Source organism: Nuphar pumila, chromosome 5, assembly GCF_984573655.1.
Source record: "Nuphar pumila chromosome 5, dmNupPumi1.hap1.1, whole genome shotgun sequence".
In the NCBI taxonomy this organism is placed as follows: domain Eukaryota; kingdom Viridiplantae; phylum Streptophyta; class Magnoliopsida; order Nymphaeales; family Nymphaeaceae; genus Nuphar; species Nuphar pumila.
The window spans coordinates 11,735,359-11,752,485 of NC_143253.1; the positions used below are offsets into that span (position 1 = coordinate 11,735,359).

Here is a 17,127-nt window from a genome sequence, read left to right on the forward strand (position 1 = left end):
GAGGAAACATATTTCTCTCTCGCCTCTCTTTCATGCCCGTCATCGACTTGGAGAGAATGTTTTTTCTTTATCCCTTGTTGTCGATCCCCATCCACCTCATGCTTCCTTATGCAATCGATCAAGAGAGACAACTCTCTCCCCCCAATGTTGCATGCCTTTCTATTACGTGGTGTGTCTCTCTCGCCCATGTTGTGCCTCGTTCTGTGTACTTGAATCTATATAACCGATTTTCGTGGGAGCTTAGGTTCTAAGAACATCTAATTGCATGTAATCTTTATGGAGAAAAGTTAATAGAAGATTACTATGACAAATACTTCAAAGTTGATTCATATATAACTGCATATCATGCATTCACATTTTGGCAAATGATAAATAATATCTCACACAACCTTCAATTGACTTTTATTTCAGTCTATCCACCAAAGGTAATGTGTAGACCAGGTCGATCTAGGGTGAAATGATAAAAAACAATGCAAAAGTATGTTGTGCCATACAAGTGCAGTATATAGGGTGAGATTGGCCATAACATATAAAAGCATGCATAACAATATATTTAAGTACTTGTTGCTAAATGTGTGTGTTTGCATATATATTTATTAAGAATTATTGAATGAATTATTTATATGTATTTATCGATAGTTTTTTAATAAACTGTTTTCACATATTTATTGAGAGCTAATGAATTTATTGTTCATATGTCTTTTATGTATATCTTACGTCATTCACTATATTGATAAAATATCTAAAAAAAATATAGCGGAAGAAGTGTAATACATATGGTGTTTATATTCATTTGCAATTGACCATAAAAATAGGTGGATGAGAACCAACTAGATCAACAATCATAACAAGAGCAACACATGTATGATTTTGTTATAGAGACATTATTGACTAATGATATAAGTGTTAGGTTTGAATGTTTTATGTTTGTATATATAGATTGATTAAAATAAAATATTAATGTATCACAAATGTTAATTATGTAGCATCTAAAAAAATTTATAACCAAAATTGAATGCATCCATATATGGGATTGGTCAGCAAGAAAGGAATTACCAAAGACCATTTACCATAGCACATGGTTCTCAGTGAGTCTCGAAAACGATAGTCCTAATGTTTGCACATTAACATAAACTAAGTGCTTAACATTATTATTCACAATAAATGATTAGCGAACCTTATAGGCGATTTGAGGGTCATTCTTTTTTTAAGAGCTATAACTTGTGGTAACTTTTTACAAAAAGTGTCAATGTATATGTCATAGTGTATTGAGTATATGTTATAGTGTATACTTATATATTCATTTATATTACATACGATGCATGCTTAAGTGATCAACTCAATTTATATTTCAGATCTTAATTCTCATCAACTAGACAATCAACACTAGGTTCTTAGAAGATGGACATGAATGCAAGAGAGTTCAAGCTATACAATTCTACTAAGACCACAACGAATTCAAACAAGGACATTGTGAATCTAGTAGTAATTGTTAACTTATTTAATAATGTCTTTAGTTTGACATCATATTATGTAGGATTAATATTGGGTTTCAAGTATATTATTTTGCATAACAGTTTGGCTATGACGTTTATCTTGAATGACAAGTCTATCTCGTGCAAGGGATTCCTCAATAAAATAATGAGTAATTAATTTTTTATATAATTGTTAACTCAATACGTATATGTATATATTTTTTATAATGCAATTGTTACATGTATGACTGTAGTATATTTATGCTAATATACATTAAGTACTTAGGCAGGAGGATACAACCCAAATTCACGCAGGTACACTGTCATGTATAATTTTGTTGGGTGTTTTGAATATAAGCTAATTAGTTGTTTGCAAATAACCTTTTTAGGACGACAAAAATTATGTAAGAATGTTGTTAGTCAGATACAAAGAACTGGAGAAGAAGATGACAATGCAAGTAAATGCCAAAAATAAAGTAGAGGCAACCATGATTGTGACTTTGATAGCTAATTAGGTGGAGCTGAGGGCTTATGATGAAACAACTCTTAAAGAAATGTTAAACATTTTGAGATACATTGTTTACTTTAATTCATAAGAAAACATGAAATATTTTATAAATAACATACTTTTTTATACCATGATTGCATGTATGAATGGATTGGCAGTTACTTATAACATAGCTTTTATAATGTTTTGGCGTCCTTCCTTGGTTAGTTGTTTGGTCAGCTCAGACCTATTATGGCTAGCCGTTTGAGCCCATTGAAAGATTTTTATTGCTAGTTGTTGAGCTGGGGCCTATATAAACACCTACCCTTTACCACTCTCACCATCACTCAACAAAGCTCTCTCTCTTTCTTGCTTATAACCTCAACTTAGTCAAGGCTCTTCCTAAGCTAAATCTAGGGTCTCTTTCTAAGCTCAACCTAAGGTCCCTATTCAAGTTGAGCCCATGGTCTAGCCTAGGTTAAACTACCTAGTCAAAAGACTAGTTAAGGTGGTTTGTGTCAAGATACTCAATCTCACCAGTGCATGACGTGGTCCGATCTTTGCAAGAAGATGAAAGCTCAGTTGTATATTGGGAACGAACTTTCACGAACACTTATTGCACCAAGGACATAATTTTAAGTGGGACAACTATCACTTTAAAGTTAACACATATAGCACTTGCCTTCGAGCACACCTAGTTGAAGCTCAGTTGCCTTACCCACTCGGTTAAGTATTTTTCAATAATTTTAAAGTGATAGTTTTGCAAATGGCAATTATAAAGTTTGAAAAACAAGAGCTGCTCAAGTTTTCCTAGTTCGTTGACACAAATATTAAACGATGGCAATACAAAATCTTCACCTTCTTTACAATTGCAAATGTGGTGTTCGTGCTTACAGAGGAATGACCGAAAAATAGAAGCACGATACCTTTGCTGAAAACCGAAAGAGACAAAAGTGGATGTAGGATGGTTTGATCCAAAACAAGTTATTTATATGTAAAAAAATGCAATTGAAATGGATTTTGAATAGATCTGACATAAAATGTTGATCTGAATATGATTGAACAAATCCAAATCCGACCCGAATGTACATTCAGATCATATCTGGAAATAGAATGTTAGACTGAGATTGGATATTTGACCATATCTGAATTGTTGCAACCCTACCTAGAAGCACAAACTAGTTGCTCCATAAAGGAGTTGTTTGCACGTAATGACATACCCAAACAATTTTGTTTTTTGAAAGGCAAGTTGGGTTTAGGCAGACCCTACTAGTTATATAACTATACCATTGGGTTTTGAACTTGCAATGTCTTGTGACGTGCACTAGATGCTTCTACCAGACAAGCGGAGCCCCTCTTTGTGACATACCCAAACATTTGCATGACTACAACCTTAATTGTTTTTTTATTAACTATAACTGTAAGTTTATAAAATATATGCTTATTTAAAAAAATGAACAGCAACCAACGACAAGAAGACACCTTCAACCAACTGTTGGTTCAAAGGTGGGAAAAAAGGAAAAAGGAAAAAGGATAGGAATGACCCAAGGACATTTGTGAGATAAAGAAGTTGAAGAGGGCATGTTGGTATGTCATTGGAGATGGATGTGGAAATGACTTCTAACCATTATTTACTAATGATCAGAAGTTTTTTTCCAAATCCAGGAAGGAAATAGCAAACAACTCTTTCTCAAGAAAGAAACAAAGATTAGGAAGCAGAGGATTTGACTGAGATAGAATATCATCCAGTTTCCACATTTTTAGTAACTTTTTATTCTCAAATTGGATCTGGCAGAAACCATGATTTCCAAAAACCATCTCTGGGTCCTCTTGTTTCTTTCCAAGTGTCACTTTCCAAACGGAGCCTAATGGGAATGTTATGATATGCAATTTTGGACACATATGAATAAAAATAAATGATCATATGGATAAACTACCTTTATGCATCTGTAGTGTAACACCCCGATCTGGGACCTTGAGAGTCTAAATCTGGTTGGTATTACTTCCCAGAGGGAATGCATGCAGAGTTCACACAAAGAAAACATGGGTAATTTTTTTTCATTCTTTTTCTAATAGCTCAATTTCTTTCACAAAGTTTATTATTCATAATATAAGAAAATAACAAGTACATGAGTGTTCAATGATAAGAAAATAAAAACTACCAAGTACTCTGCTACAAGTCGAAGTAGTCAATCACGTCTTGCCTGCGTTACTATGCCTGAAACCAATAGTTGTAATTATACAAGGTTTAAGTCTACAACTCAATAAAGAATATTTATAAGTAATTAATAACTTTAACTTACAATAGTAGTGGGCATTAAGCCCCTTGTCTGAGTTTAGTTTTTGACACACCACACAAGGTTTGTATGTTTTAATTTTCTCCCTTTAACTCTCTCAATCAAACACTCATTCACACCAAACTATAACACTAAGTCTGCTATACCGATCATAGTCATCTATGAGCATAGCAACCCACGTAGAATACCCCAATTCTACCATAAACTCACAGTGATCTTCGTACAACTAGAAACTACAGTGAAACAAGGGGACCCCACAAGTAGCAAGTCGGGAGGTCAGACTCAAATTCAATCTCGGCATGGTTCATGTTACATCATAACCATGATGACTTTCAAATAACAATGGTTGTCTAAAGTACCAAATACTGTGTGTATATAACCCTAAGTCATATTTTAAGTTCATTATATTGAATCTTATTCTTAAGTTTATGTTTCACTTGTTCTCTCACAAGTGATATCGTAAAATAATCACAATCGATCTCACTCTCAATCTTAGAATGACATTAGGGTTCGCACTTGTATCATACTAAACATGAAATGATGTAGAGTCTCTACATCATTAAATCACTGGCGGTGCACTCTCCATGGTGGTTGCACTCTAGCTGCGAACCAAGTAGCCATTTCCACAGATCGCCACCTTTGAGATTTAATGAGTTATGTATGCTAATCTTAATATAAAATTTACATGACATGACTAGAATAAAGAGACTCAGGTCTAATCACAATCTCATCACTATGCATGTTATTTGCATATTATAATATAAATATACTATTAGAAAAATGATCTTTTTCTAATATGCATGACATATCATAACTAATGTGTGTATATAATCATCTCATTGCAATACATGGTCATTTTATACATATCATGCTCACACTCAAGAGCTATCTTTCTAATCATGCTAATACACAATATCAATAATAACATGCAATATAACATGGTTTATTCACAACTAAGATTACCTATAATATCACTTACCTCGAATATGAATGATGTGCTTTGGTCACAATCTAGTCTTAAGAGGCTCTAATAATAGGATCTGATCATCACACATGCATATCTGCAATAATATACATAACTTCTTTATATTTTAACAAAATTATCAAAATACCCCTCCAAAATTGACTCGTTAGATCTCAACTTTTGTGCCTCTGATTCAACCATAAATAGAGGACAAAGAAATTCACATTTATGATAAGAGTCCAACGCACCAAACCTCACTCAATTCTAAGTTCAGAGTACAAAGTTATGCCCATTTTACTTAATCGGATCTTGGGTACACACAAGGGTAATTTAGTCATTTCAACTCGTATGATTTGACCTGACTCATCCTAGCTCAAAATCGGTTTGGTCTGAGATTAGAGTATTAGGTTTACTGAATCTAGTCATAACCCATCTGGGTTTGGTTCAAAAACTCAATTGGATTCTCAAAATTCGTAATTAATCACAATCTGAATCCAAATCTATTTCTGATCTGGATCTAAAACAGTCAGACTGAATCCAGCCCAGTTTTGATTTAGATCCAAAACGGATCCATCCAGCCATCGGTTGGATCTGAATCCTGCTATGATCCGAATTTAGAACTGTTAGACTGGATCCAGACCTAGTTTTATCTGGATCCAGTTCAATTTGGTTCGGTCCAGACTGATTGGATTGAACTAGACCCAAATTCAGTCTAGTCCATATCATATCGGATCCAAACAAAGAATCGAGACCCAGTAAGACCCGACTCGGTTTGGTTCACACCCAGACCAATTCGGTCTGATTGAGTTGATTCAATTCGGCATGACCGAGTCAGACCGATTCAGTCTGAACCGCTTTGGTTTGAAATAATAATAATAATTATTATTTTACCTGGCTTGGTCTGGGTGCGACCCAGACTGCCTGGTTCGGTCTGGATTGCACCCACACCAACCTAGTCTTAAATAATAGGTGAAAAGGAGGGTTCGTCCATCACCCTCCCTCTCTGCTACAAAAGGGTCGACAACTAGAGCTGACCCTCTATCTCTCCCTCTCTGTTGTAGAGGGGCAGATAGTCGGAGTCGTCTCTCTCTCTCTCTCTAGCATGGTTGGATTTTTTTTCTTTTTTCCTATAATTCTCCGGCAGCCATGGCCGTCGGCCCTCTAATCACCCAAAAACAAGAAGAAGAAGCAAGAATGGTATACCTGGTATAGCCGGTGGCAGTTCCGATAAGCCTCCCCCTCTCTCTGCAACTTTCTCGATTTTCCTCTCACCTTCTCTTGCTCTTTGTTTGTCGATGAGTGGAGGGCTCACCATGAGGGCTCTTTATAGGGCCCTCCCTCATGGTAGGTGAGGATAAACCTCACCCCCACCCATCGATCATGGGGGGTGAGGTTTATCCTCACCCCTCTGCGATTATAGGGAAGGCGGTTCCCGTAAATGGGGGGAACCATCTTCTCTTATCCCCTTTTTTTTTTGCTTGCCTCCACACGACAATCTCGTCGGGTGGTTTTACAATTCTAATTCCCTTAAAAGAAGATTCGTCTCGAATCTTACCTGAAAATAATTATAAAAATTATGCACGGATACCTGATTCACACTTTCATGTGGCCTTAATTTTGTTGTGATGACTCCATCTGACTAATACCAGTGATATATATTTTTCACTTTCGCATCTAAGATTTCTATGGGTTTTTCACTCATGCTTAGGTCATTCTGGATTTCTAATACTGACTCGATTGCATCCAATATATAGAAGGGATGAGAAATATACTTCCACAAAATAGAGAAATGAAATACGTTGTGAATTATGGATAAAGAAAGTTGCAAGGCCAATCAGTATGCTGTCTGACCAACTCTCACGAGTATTTCAAATGGCCCAATATATCTTGTACTCAATTTTCTCTTCCGACCAAAGCACATCACTTTCTTAAAGGGATATATCTTAGAATACACATGATCACCTTGCTCAAATTCTAATGATGTCTTTGGTTCACATAACTTTTTTGTCGACTTTGCACTGCCAAAAGATGCTCTCAAATAAATTTGACTTGATCTATCATACACTGCACCAATTCAGGGTCTATCAATCTTCTTTCTCTGACCTCATCCCAACACAAGGGTGTTCGACACCGTCGACCGTACAATGCCTCAAATAGAGCCATGCCTATGTTTGCCTGAAAGCTATTGTTTTAGGCAAACTCCATCAGAGGTATGATGTCATTCCATAAGTCAATTTACTCTAAAGTACATGCTTGCAGCATGTCTTTCAGGGTCTAAATGGTTCACTTTGACTCTCCATCTGTCTGAGGGTCGTGCTCATTTTTAATTGTGTCCCCATTAATTCTTAAAAATTTGACCAGAATCATGACGTAAACTTGAAGTCTCTATCTGAAACAATTGAATCGGGTATTTCATTAAGTCTGACTATCTTTTTGATAAAAGGTTGGGTCAACTGGTCATAAGTATGAGTCTGTCTTACAAGCTAATAAGTGAGCTGACTTAGTTAGCCTACCTATAATCACCCATATTGAATTCATTCCATTCTTGGTCTTTGAAAGTCCTGAGACAAAGTCCAAAGTAGCATCTGCCCATTTTCATTCAGGTATGAGAAGTAGTTATAGTAGTCCTTCGAGTCGTTGGTGCTTAATCTTCACTTGTTGGTACACCAGACATTTGCTTATATAAACTCAATAATGTCTCTCTTCATTTCGCTCCACCAAAATATATCTTTCAGGTCTCTATACATTTTGGTACTATTAGGGTGAATAACATATCTAGAGTGGTGTTCCTCACCCAAAAACTGATTTCTGAGTTGATCGTCCTTAGGAATGCACACTCTATGGCGAAATATGAGGAGACTCTGATCATCAACCTTAAAGTCTGACTCATCAGTTTAAAAAATTATCTTTCTAACTTGGGCTAACTCCAGATCTAAGGGTTGCTTTTCTTTAATTTGCTCCCGCAATTCTGACCTCAACATGGTTTGCACAAACAATAATCGACCTGGTAAGCATCGAGCTTCTGCTTTCTGATATATGATTAAAGAAAACAAATCCCAATTTATGAGTCTGGCTAATGTTCCTGACTTTCTACTAAGAGCGTTAGCGACTACATTTTCCTTTTTCGAGTGATATTTCAGCTCGAAGTCATAATCTTTTAAAAGTTCAAGTCATCTTCTTTGTCTCAAGTTCAAGTTTATCTGTGAAAATGAATATTTGAGGCTTTGATAGTTAGTAAAAATTTTAAATTGTTTATCATGCAGGTAGTGTCTCCATATCTTAAGGGCGAATATAACCGTTGTTAGCTCCAAGTCATGCGTTAGATAGTTAACTTCATGTGTTTTCAGTGGGCGAGATGCATAAGCAATCACCTTACCATACTGCATCAGAACGCAACTCAATCCCTTATGAAAAGCATTACTGTAAATAATGAAGCCTCCAAATCCATAAGGTAAGACCACAACTGAAGCAGTGGTCAAACACTTCTTTATATCCTGAAACTCCGCTCACACTTGTCATTCCACTTGAACTTTATGTTTTTTTAGTGAGTTTTGTCATTAGAGCTGCCAACATAGAAAATCATTTCATAAATCACCGATAGTTCTCAGCCAATCCCAAGAAACTGTGAATCTCTATAGGATTCTTGGGTCTAGGCCAATTGGTGACTGCTTCAATCTTTGTAGGGTCTACCATAATTTTCTCTTTAGATACAATATGACCAAAGAATGATACTTCATCCAACCAAAATGCACACTTTAAAATTTTGGCATAGAGCCAATGTTCTCTGAGTGTCTGCAGAACTATCCTCAGGTGCTCCTCGTGTTGCTTCCTCGTGGTCGAATAAATAAGAATGTTATCAACAAATATTACCATGAACTTATCCAAATATGGTCTAAAAACTCGGTTCATCATGTCCATGAAAGTTGCTTGTGCATTAGTCAAACCAAAAGGCATGACTAAAAGCTCGTAATGGTTGTATCTTGACCAAAAAGTTGTCTTAACCACATCTTCTTCCTTAATTTTTAATTGATGATAACCCGATCACAGATCCAACTTTGAGAAGCATGTAGCTCCTTGAAGTTGATCGAATAAGTCATCAATCTATGGTAATGAATATTTATTCTTGATGGTTACTGCATTCAATCGTCGATAATCTATACACATTCATAATGATCCATCCTTTTTTTTTATGAACAGAATTAGAGCACCCCAAGGAGATATCGATGGTCGTATAAAATCTTTTTTCGATAATTCTTGCAGTTGCTCCTTGAGATCGATCTGAAACTTAATTTCTTAATCAAGAGAGAGACCTAGTAGTTTCTCCGAAAATATTCACATATTTTTTAACTATGTTCATATCTGAAATGGTGAGGTTCTTTCTCCCGTCGATCTTCATGTAAGCTAGAAATCCAATGCATTATTCTTGAATGTATTTATTGGCCTTCAAACATTATATGATCATTGGCCTGGATAGTTTCCTAACACTCTGATATATGAAAGTTGGAGTATGGGAGTTTTAAAAACTAACACACTTCTTTCTATAATCAATTATGGCATGGTAGCCCGACAACCAGTCCATAACTAGGACAACGTCTATATCCTTGAAATCGAGTTGCAACAAGTTCATAGGCAACTTACGATTCTCTATTTTTACAACATAATTATTGTACACAGTGTCCATTATGGTGGACTCACCTATGGGTGTTTCTATCAAGTAAGAAGCAATCAATCGTGAAGGTATAAATGATAACCATTTTTCAAAAGTTGAGGTGTTAAAACTACGTGTAGCTCTAGAGTCAAACAACACATGCACTAAAATATTAGAAATAAAGAGTGTACCTTCAACCACCTCAGGTCTGACAAGGGCTTCTTGAAGAGCGGCTGTAAAAGCTTGACCTGGTACTGCAGACTTCTTCTTTAGGGTTACACTATTTCTCCGATCAAGCTGTGAGTAATCATTGGCATAGTGACCCATCTTCTGCCAGTTGAAGCACTTGACATTCCTTAGGTCGCACCTGCCTTTGTGCTTTTGAAGACCACAAGTCCTGCATGAACTGTCCGAGTGGGCCAACTTCTAAGTTTTATTTCTCTTAGCTTGTTGGCCTCCTGCATTCTTGACTTGCTTACCTTGGATCTGACCACTGGTCTGACCTCCTTAGTGCCTCTTGTGCTCTCGCTGAAACTTTTCTTTATACTGAAACTTCCTTCGAGAGGACTTAGCCACATCACTGCCATTATGTTTGGCCTTTTCTTCAGTCTTGGGCTTTTCCTTTTCTTGGGTCTTCTTCTTCATCCTCAACTCTCAAAATTCATACCTTGAAGCATAGTGCACAAGCCGACTGTATTTATTTATTTGTTGTAGCCCTACCAATCTCAAAATTTTGGGTCTCAAGCATCTCTCAAAGCATCTGCACTTCTCTTTCTCATTCGCCACTAAGGACTTGACAAAATAGGAAAGAGAGTTAAATCGGGTCGTATACTGGGCTACAGTCATATCTTCTTGCTTCAGCTTCCTGAATTTTTTCTCCTCCTCCATCCTCTAACACTTCAAAAAGAATTGTCGGTAAAACCTTCTCATAAAGGAAGAACATAACAAATAGGTATCCTGCTCTAAAATGTCTCGGATGGTCCTCCACCAGTGTTTTGTATCGCTCGTTAAGTTTGACACTACAATCCATACTCTCTGATCCTCCAAACACTGAATGACATTTAAAGTTTTTTTCACTTGCATGAGCAAATTCTCTGTTGTGATGCCATCATGAGTGCCATTGAAAAGTGAAAGCTACATATTCTTGAACCTTTCAGCCTAAAAGGTGATGCCTGAAATGATCATTTGAGGTTGACCTTGTTGAGCTCGGGTGGTTTGTAAGAGCTTGTACAAGATACGATTTGTAGTATACTTAGGAGGTATCCACGTGCCTTTTCTTTCTAAACTACCCATCAACGATTCTTGTGAGATCTCTATACTCTCTTCTTCACCACTGTGTGGAGTATGTCTCTCAGAAGTACAAAAAGATGAGGGCGTTCTCTGAACTGGTATACCTCCCGAGGTGCGAGATGATGAAGGCACCCTCCGGAATGGTCCGCCAAGGTGCTCTCTATCACTAGTCACTGCATCAAGTTGCCCTATCTCCTGTTTGGCGGCTACAATGTTCTTAGATAGATAGGACGTTCTCCTTTGAGTAGCCATATATGTTGCATTGAAATTATCATATAATTGATTTATCATTATTTGAATAAGTATTCACACACAAATTCTATCATATGCATGCAATTATGATACTCATTTAGTTAAAATCATTTCATTTCATTAATCATCCCAGTATACATAAAGAAAAAATAAAGTAAAATAATATATAACCAAACTAGACCAAATAAAACTAAGCATTCCTAAATGCGATATCATATCACTCCTTAATCCATCTGAAACTCGCTTCTCTCCATCAACTCCTTTGTGTCTGCTATGAGTGAGGCATAGGAAGAGCATTCATGTTGTATGGGGGCGAAGCAGAAGTATAAATAGGTGATGCGGGATCAACAGTAGGATCTTCAGGCATATGAACAATATACATATTGTATGGGGGTAAAGCGGGAGTGTAGGTAGGTGAGGCAGGCATAAGAGTGAGATCTTTATCCTCGCCTCCTTCCCCCAAACTTTCTGATGTTGCTCATCCTTGTGCTAGTCTTGGGTCGCTTCCATTCACTTGTGCAGCGTGCCATGCTGCCCCTGAGGTTTGAATTACCACTCACCTAGTTTTTTCAGCAAGAAACTCTTTAAAACTCTTAGATTGGTTGTGCTCATGGCAGCCACATAGCTGGTTCAAGACATATGTCATACCCTAATCATTCTAGACCCTCCCCGAGATGCAGAGTTCACGCTAGAGAATGCTCTCCTTGTGACTCTTCCTCGAGCCGTCATCTAGTCCCTTATCGTCTGCCCATGCACTGACCAAGCTCTCTTACAGTAGGACTGGTGAGTCCCTCACCCGTAGGGCTGTGGCTGTCGCTCATAACACTGTGGTCATCGCTTCTAAGTAGTGTCAAGGTCATCCTATCGACATGAATCTATTTTTCCAACTATAATATAAATCAGTGGGAGTCGTAGTGTCAACTCTCTCACTATTTGAGTCATGCTTGGTATGACTCTAGTAACCATCACCATTGTAGTGATGAACTCTTCTCTCCCTACAACCGACAACTCAGAAGGTTCTTGCTCCCTAGGGTCTCTGTAATTATCGTGCTCACTAGCCATTTCTAATTACAAAACAAACTAATCACTAACGTGATGAACCTTTTTCGTGTGAACCTAGCTTTGATACTATTTTGTAATACCCTGATTTTGGACCTCGAGAGTTCAAGTTCGGTTGGTATTACTTCCCAGAGAAAAAACATACAGAGTTTACATAGAAAAAACATGGCTAATTTTTTTTCATTCTTTTTCTAATAACTCAATTTCTTTCATAAAGTGATCCCTGGACTACCATACACTACAGTGATCCCTGGACCACCATACACTCTTAGTGATCCTCGGACCACCATGCACTACAGTGAAACAACAAGAGGACCCCACCGGTAGCTAGTCGAAAGGTCAAGCTCAAACTCAATCTCGACATGGTTCATGCTACATCCTAGCCATAATGACTATCAACCAATAATGATTGTCTAAAGTCCTAAATATTGTGTGTATGTAACCTTAAGTAATATTTTAAGTTCATTACATTGAACCATATTCTCAAGTTCATATTTCACTCGTTCTCTCACGAGTGATATCGTGAAATGATCACGATAGATTTCACTATCAATCTCAGAATGACATTAGGGTTCACACTTATATCATACTAAGCATGCAACAATGTCAACTCTCTACATCATTAAGTCACCGATGACCCACTCTCTATGGTGGTTGTACTCTTACCGCGGACCAAGTAGCCCTTTCTATAAGTCACTACTTTTGAGATTTAAGGGGTTATGCATGCTAATCTTAATGTAAAATTCATATGACATGACTAGAATAAAGAGACTCAAGTCTAATCACAATCTCATCACAATGCATGTTATTTACAAATTATAACATAAATATACTATCACAAAAACAATCTCTTTCTAATATGCATAATATATCATGACCAATGTGTGTGTATAATCATCTCATTGCAATGCATGGTCATTTTATGCATATCATGCTCACACTCAAGAGCTATGTTTCTAATCATGCTAATACACAACATCAATAATAACATACAACACAAAATCATTTATTCATAACTAAGATTACTTATAATATCCCTTACCTCGAATACGAATGATGTGTTATGGTCACAATCGAGTCTCAAGAGACTCTAATAATAGGATTTGATCATCACATAAGCATATTCATATTAATACACATAACTTTTTTATATTTTGACAAAATTGTCAAAATATTCCTCCAGAGTTGACTTGTTAGACCTCAATTTTTGTGGCCCTAATTTAACCATAGACAGAAGACAAAAAGATTTGCCTCTTCAATACGAGTTCGATGCAGTAAACCTCACTCAATTTCGAGTTTAGAGTACAAAGTTATGCCCATTTACTTAATTGAATCTTGGGTATACACAAGGATAATTTGGTTATTTCAACTCTTATGATTTGACCTAACTCAAAATTGGTTTGGTTTGAGCTTACAGTGCTAAGTCTATTGAATCTAGTCATAACCCATCTGGATTTAGTTCAAAAACATAATTGGATTCTCAAAATTCGTAATTAATCACAAACTGGATCCAGATATATTTTTAATCTGGATCTTAAACTGTTAGACTAGATCCAGACCCAATTCCGATCTAGATCCATAACTGATCCATCCAACCATTAGTTGGATCTGAATCCCTCTCTTATCCGAATTCAGAACCGTCAAACTAGATCTAGACCCATTTTTGTCTTGATCTAGTTCAATTTGGTTCAATCCAGACTGACTGGATCAAACTGAACCCAGATTCGTTCTGGTCCAGATCAGACTTGATCCAAATAGAGAATCGAGACCCAGTCAAACCCGACTTAGTCTGATTTACACTCAGATGGGTTTGGTCTGACTGAGTCGATCTGATTCTGTTCGGACCAGTTCGATCCAAAATAATAATAATTATTACTTTTTACCTGGTTCAGTTTGGGTCATACAGAGACAAAGCCAGTCTTAAATAATAGGTAAAAAGAGGGGGGGGGGACAACCACAATTGGCCCTCACCCTCCCTCTCTGTTGCAGAGGGGCTGGTAATCAAAGTTGACCCTCTCCCTCTCTATTGTAGAGGGGTCAGTAGCTGGGGCTGCCCCCCTCTCTCTCGGTGGCACAAATTGATTTTTTTTTCTTTTTCTTTTTCCTGCAACTCGCCCACAACCATGGCTACTGGCCCTCTAATCGCTAAAAAAAAAGAATGGCATACCTGCTATTGTAGGCAGTGGTTCCGATAATCCTCCCCCCTTTTTGCAACTTTCTCGATTTTCCTCTCACCTTCTCTCGCTCTTTGTTTGTCGATGAGTGGAGGGCTCACCGTGAGGGCTCTTTATAGGGCCCTCATGGTGGGTAAGGATAAACCTCACCCTCACCCTCACCCTCACCCATCGATCGTGGGGGGTGAGGTTTATCCTCACCCCCCTATGATTATAGGGAAGGCGGTTTCACCGTCTTCCCTTATCCCCTTTTTTTTCACCTGCCCCCACATGACGATCTCCTTGGTTGGTTTTACATATAGCTTGATTTTTAGATCTCACTAAAAATCACCCACAAGGACTCCACTCGTGATAGGGGAAACTTGAGAGGACGTCATGCGTTTGAAACCCACATGGTGCCTCTTTTTTTGACAGAGAAAACTGGGGTTAGGCAGACCCCTACCAGTCATACAACCATACCATTTGGGGTTCGAACTTGCAACGTCCCAACACACGGTGACGTGCACTAACGTGCATCCTTTGCGGCAAGGTCGAAGCTGAGTGCAGTCCTCCATGGGCAAGAAGGATCTCAAGGGCTTTACCAACCGAAAGCCAGCCAATGTGCGGGGAGTGGTCTTCCCTTGGACTAGCAAAAAACAATGTTTGTGCCCCAAAGATATGCGATCCCAAGGCGACATTATGGGGAAGACGAAAAGCCTCAGTTTAAGAGCCCTTGAGTCGCATATGATCCACAATGAATGACAAATCAGTAATCCATTCTCAACTAGGTACAGCTTTGTGTGATATAAGGACATGGCATCTTAACATACATGTTAATCGACTTGATCAAACATGTCCTATTACATTAATGCCAAAACATGTTACTTTGAGCGATCATGCCTTCCTTATGAACAAATGAAAGTAAGAAAGGAATGGCACCGATAAGGTGCCCGATAACTACAGAGCCTCCACTCCAACGGCAACCTCACTGGACTGTGGCAAAGACAATGGCAGACTAAGCGAGCAAGGTCTTAGGAGAGGCCACAAATCATGCTTCTCTTGCTCCCTCAACAACAACCTACGCGTTTGCTTCTGCTGCTGTACAATGTCATTGACTGCTTTCAAGTAATTAGCAGACTCATGATCCCTGAGTATGGATCCTTCTGATCCATAAGCCTTGGGGTCACTAAGAATCTCCAGGGGGTGTGGTGAATTGAGGAAAGCACGCAAGGCACTTGCAAACTGCCTACGCCCAAGAGCTGCCCGAAGCTTATAAAGGGCGCTTCCATATGGAAGCAAGGGGTGAGGTGGAGAGAGAGTTTCATCTGGCTGAAGGATGAGCAAGTCGCCTATTGGAGTATATAACAATTTCTGCAGTCCAAAAAAATGAACACAGAAAAAAATATGAGTGCTAGTCATATATTATTAATGATATAAAAGTGATAGAAAGAGGAAAATTCTCTTTATTTGAGCAGCATAATAGGGTCGCCAGAGAACATGGCCAGTGTCTAATTTGTGCAAGATGGTTGGTATTGTCAGTAACATAATGACCACAGAGAAAAAATCAGACCATTTGATGCTGATTTGGATCAAACCATATTTAGATCATGTAAAACAATGGACCGTCAATAGAATGGATTGATAATAAATCACTCAAAGCTACCTAAGGGGTGTTTGCCCACTCAAGTTTTTTGCACATGAGCTATCCAATAGTCATCACGCCCATATGTTGTCAGGAAAATTAGAGTTCACTTGGAATGATGGATTTAGTCCCCAACTTGTCGTGGTGCAAATGGGGTCTTGGCGACCTATCCCCAAGATACAGGAAGCAGCTTAAATCGATCTCTAGTTTATGCAACCATGCCCCTCTCAAACTATGCATGAACCTCATGTAGAGGAAAAAGGAAAAAGTGTCATCAATTAGTCCATCCTCTTGCTTTTCATAATCTTCAAAACACATGTAAATGTCTCATAAAAACAGTCGCAAACACATGTAAATGTCTCACAAGAAAAGCAACAACAAATCGAATGAACATTCCCCATAAGAATGTCGAGTAGACCTACATTAGTCCGACTTATACCTTTCCTGACTTGGTTAGATTAAAGTTTAAACATAATGTATGGACTAAATCAAGATAAACTGACTTATCTTGGATTAAGCCACATAAAAAATCCACAAAGCAAATTAAAAGAAAACTTACATAATGTTAAATTGAATAAATTTAGAAAATTTTCTTTCTTGTGCAGAACAATAAAACTTTATTTTTTTGAAAAGAGGAATAATAAAGCTTTATTTTTTTGAAAAGAGGAATAATAAAACTTTATTTTTTTGAAAAGAGGAATAATAAAACTTTATTGATGCTAGAAAGAATCCTTTTATTTTAAGAAATTAAAAACTACCGATCACCACCACCAAATTCTTTCTATATTGAAAGGTAGAAAGAATTAATTGCTGGAGATTGAAAGTTAGGTGATGAGTGATCCTAACAAGACAGTACACAA

General features: G+C 37.6%; 1 protein-coding gene across 1 annotated transcript in view; it reads right to left on the minus strand.

The window, feature by feature from the left end:
- LOC149836793 (P-loop containing nucleoside triphosphate hydrolases superfamily protein) overlaps positions 1–17,127 on the minus strand; it is an 80,617-nt gene that overhangs the window by 59,642 nt on the left and 3,848 nt on the right. The gene's annotated exons all lie outside the window — the stretch shown is intronic.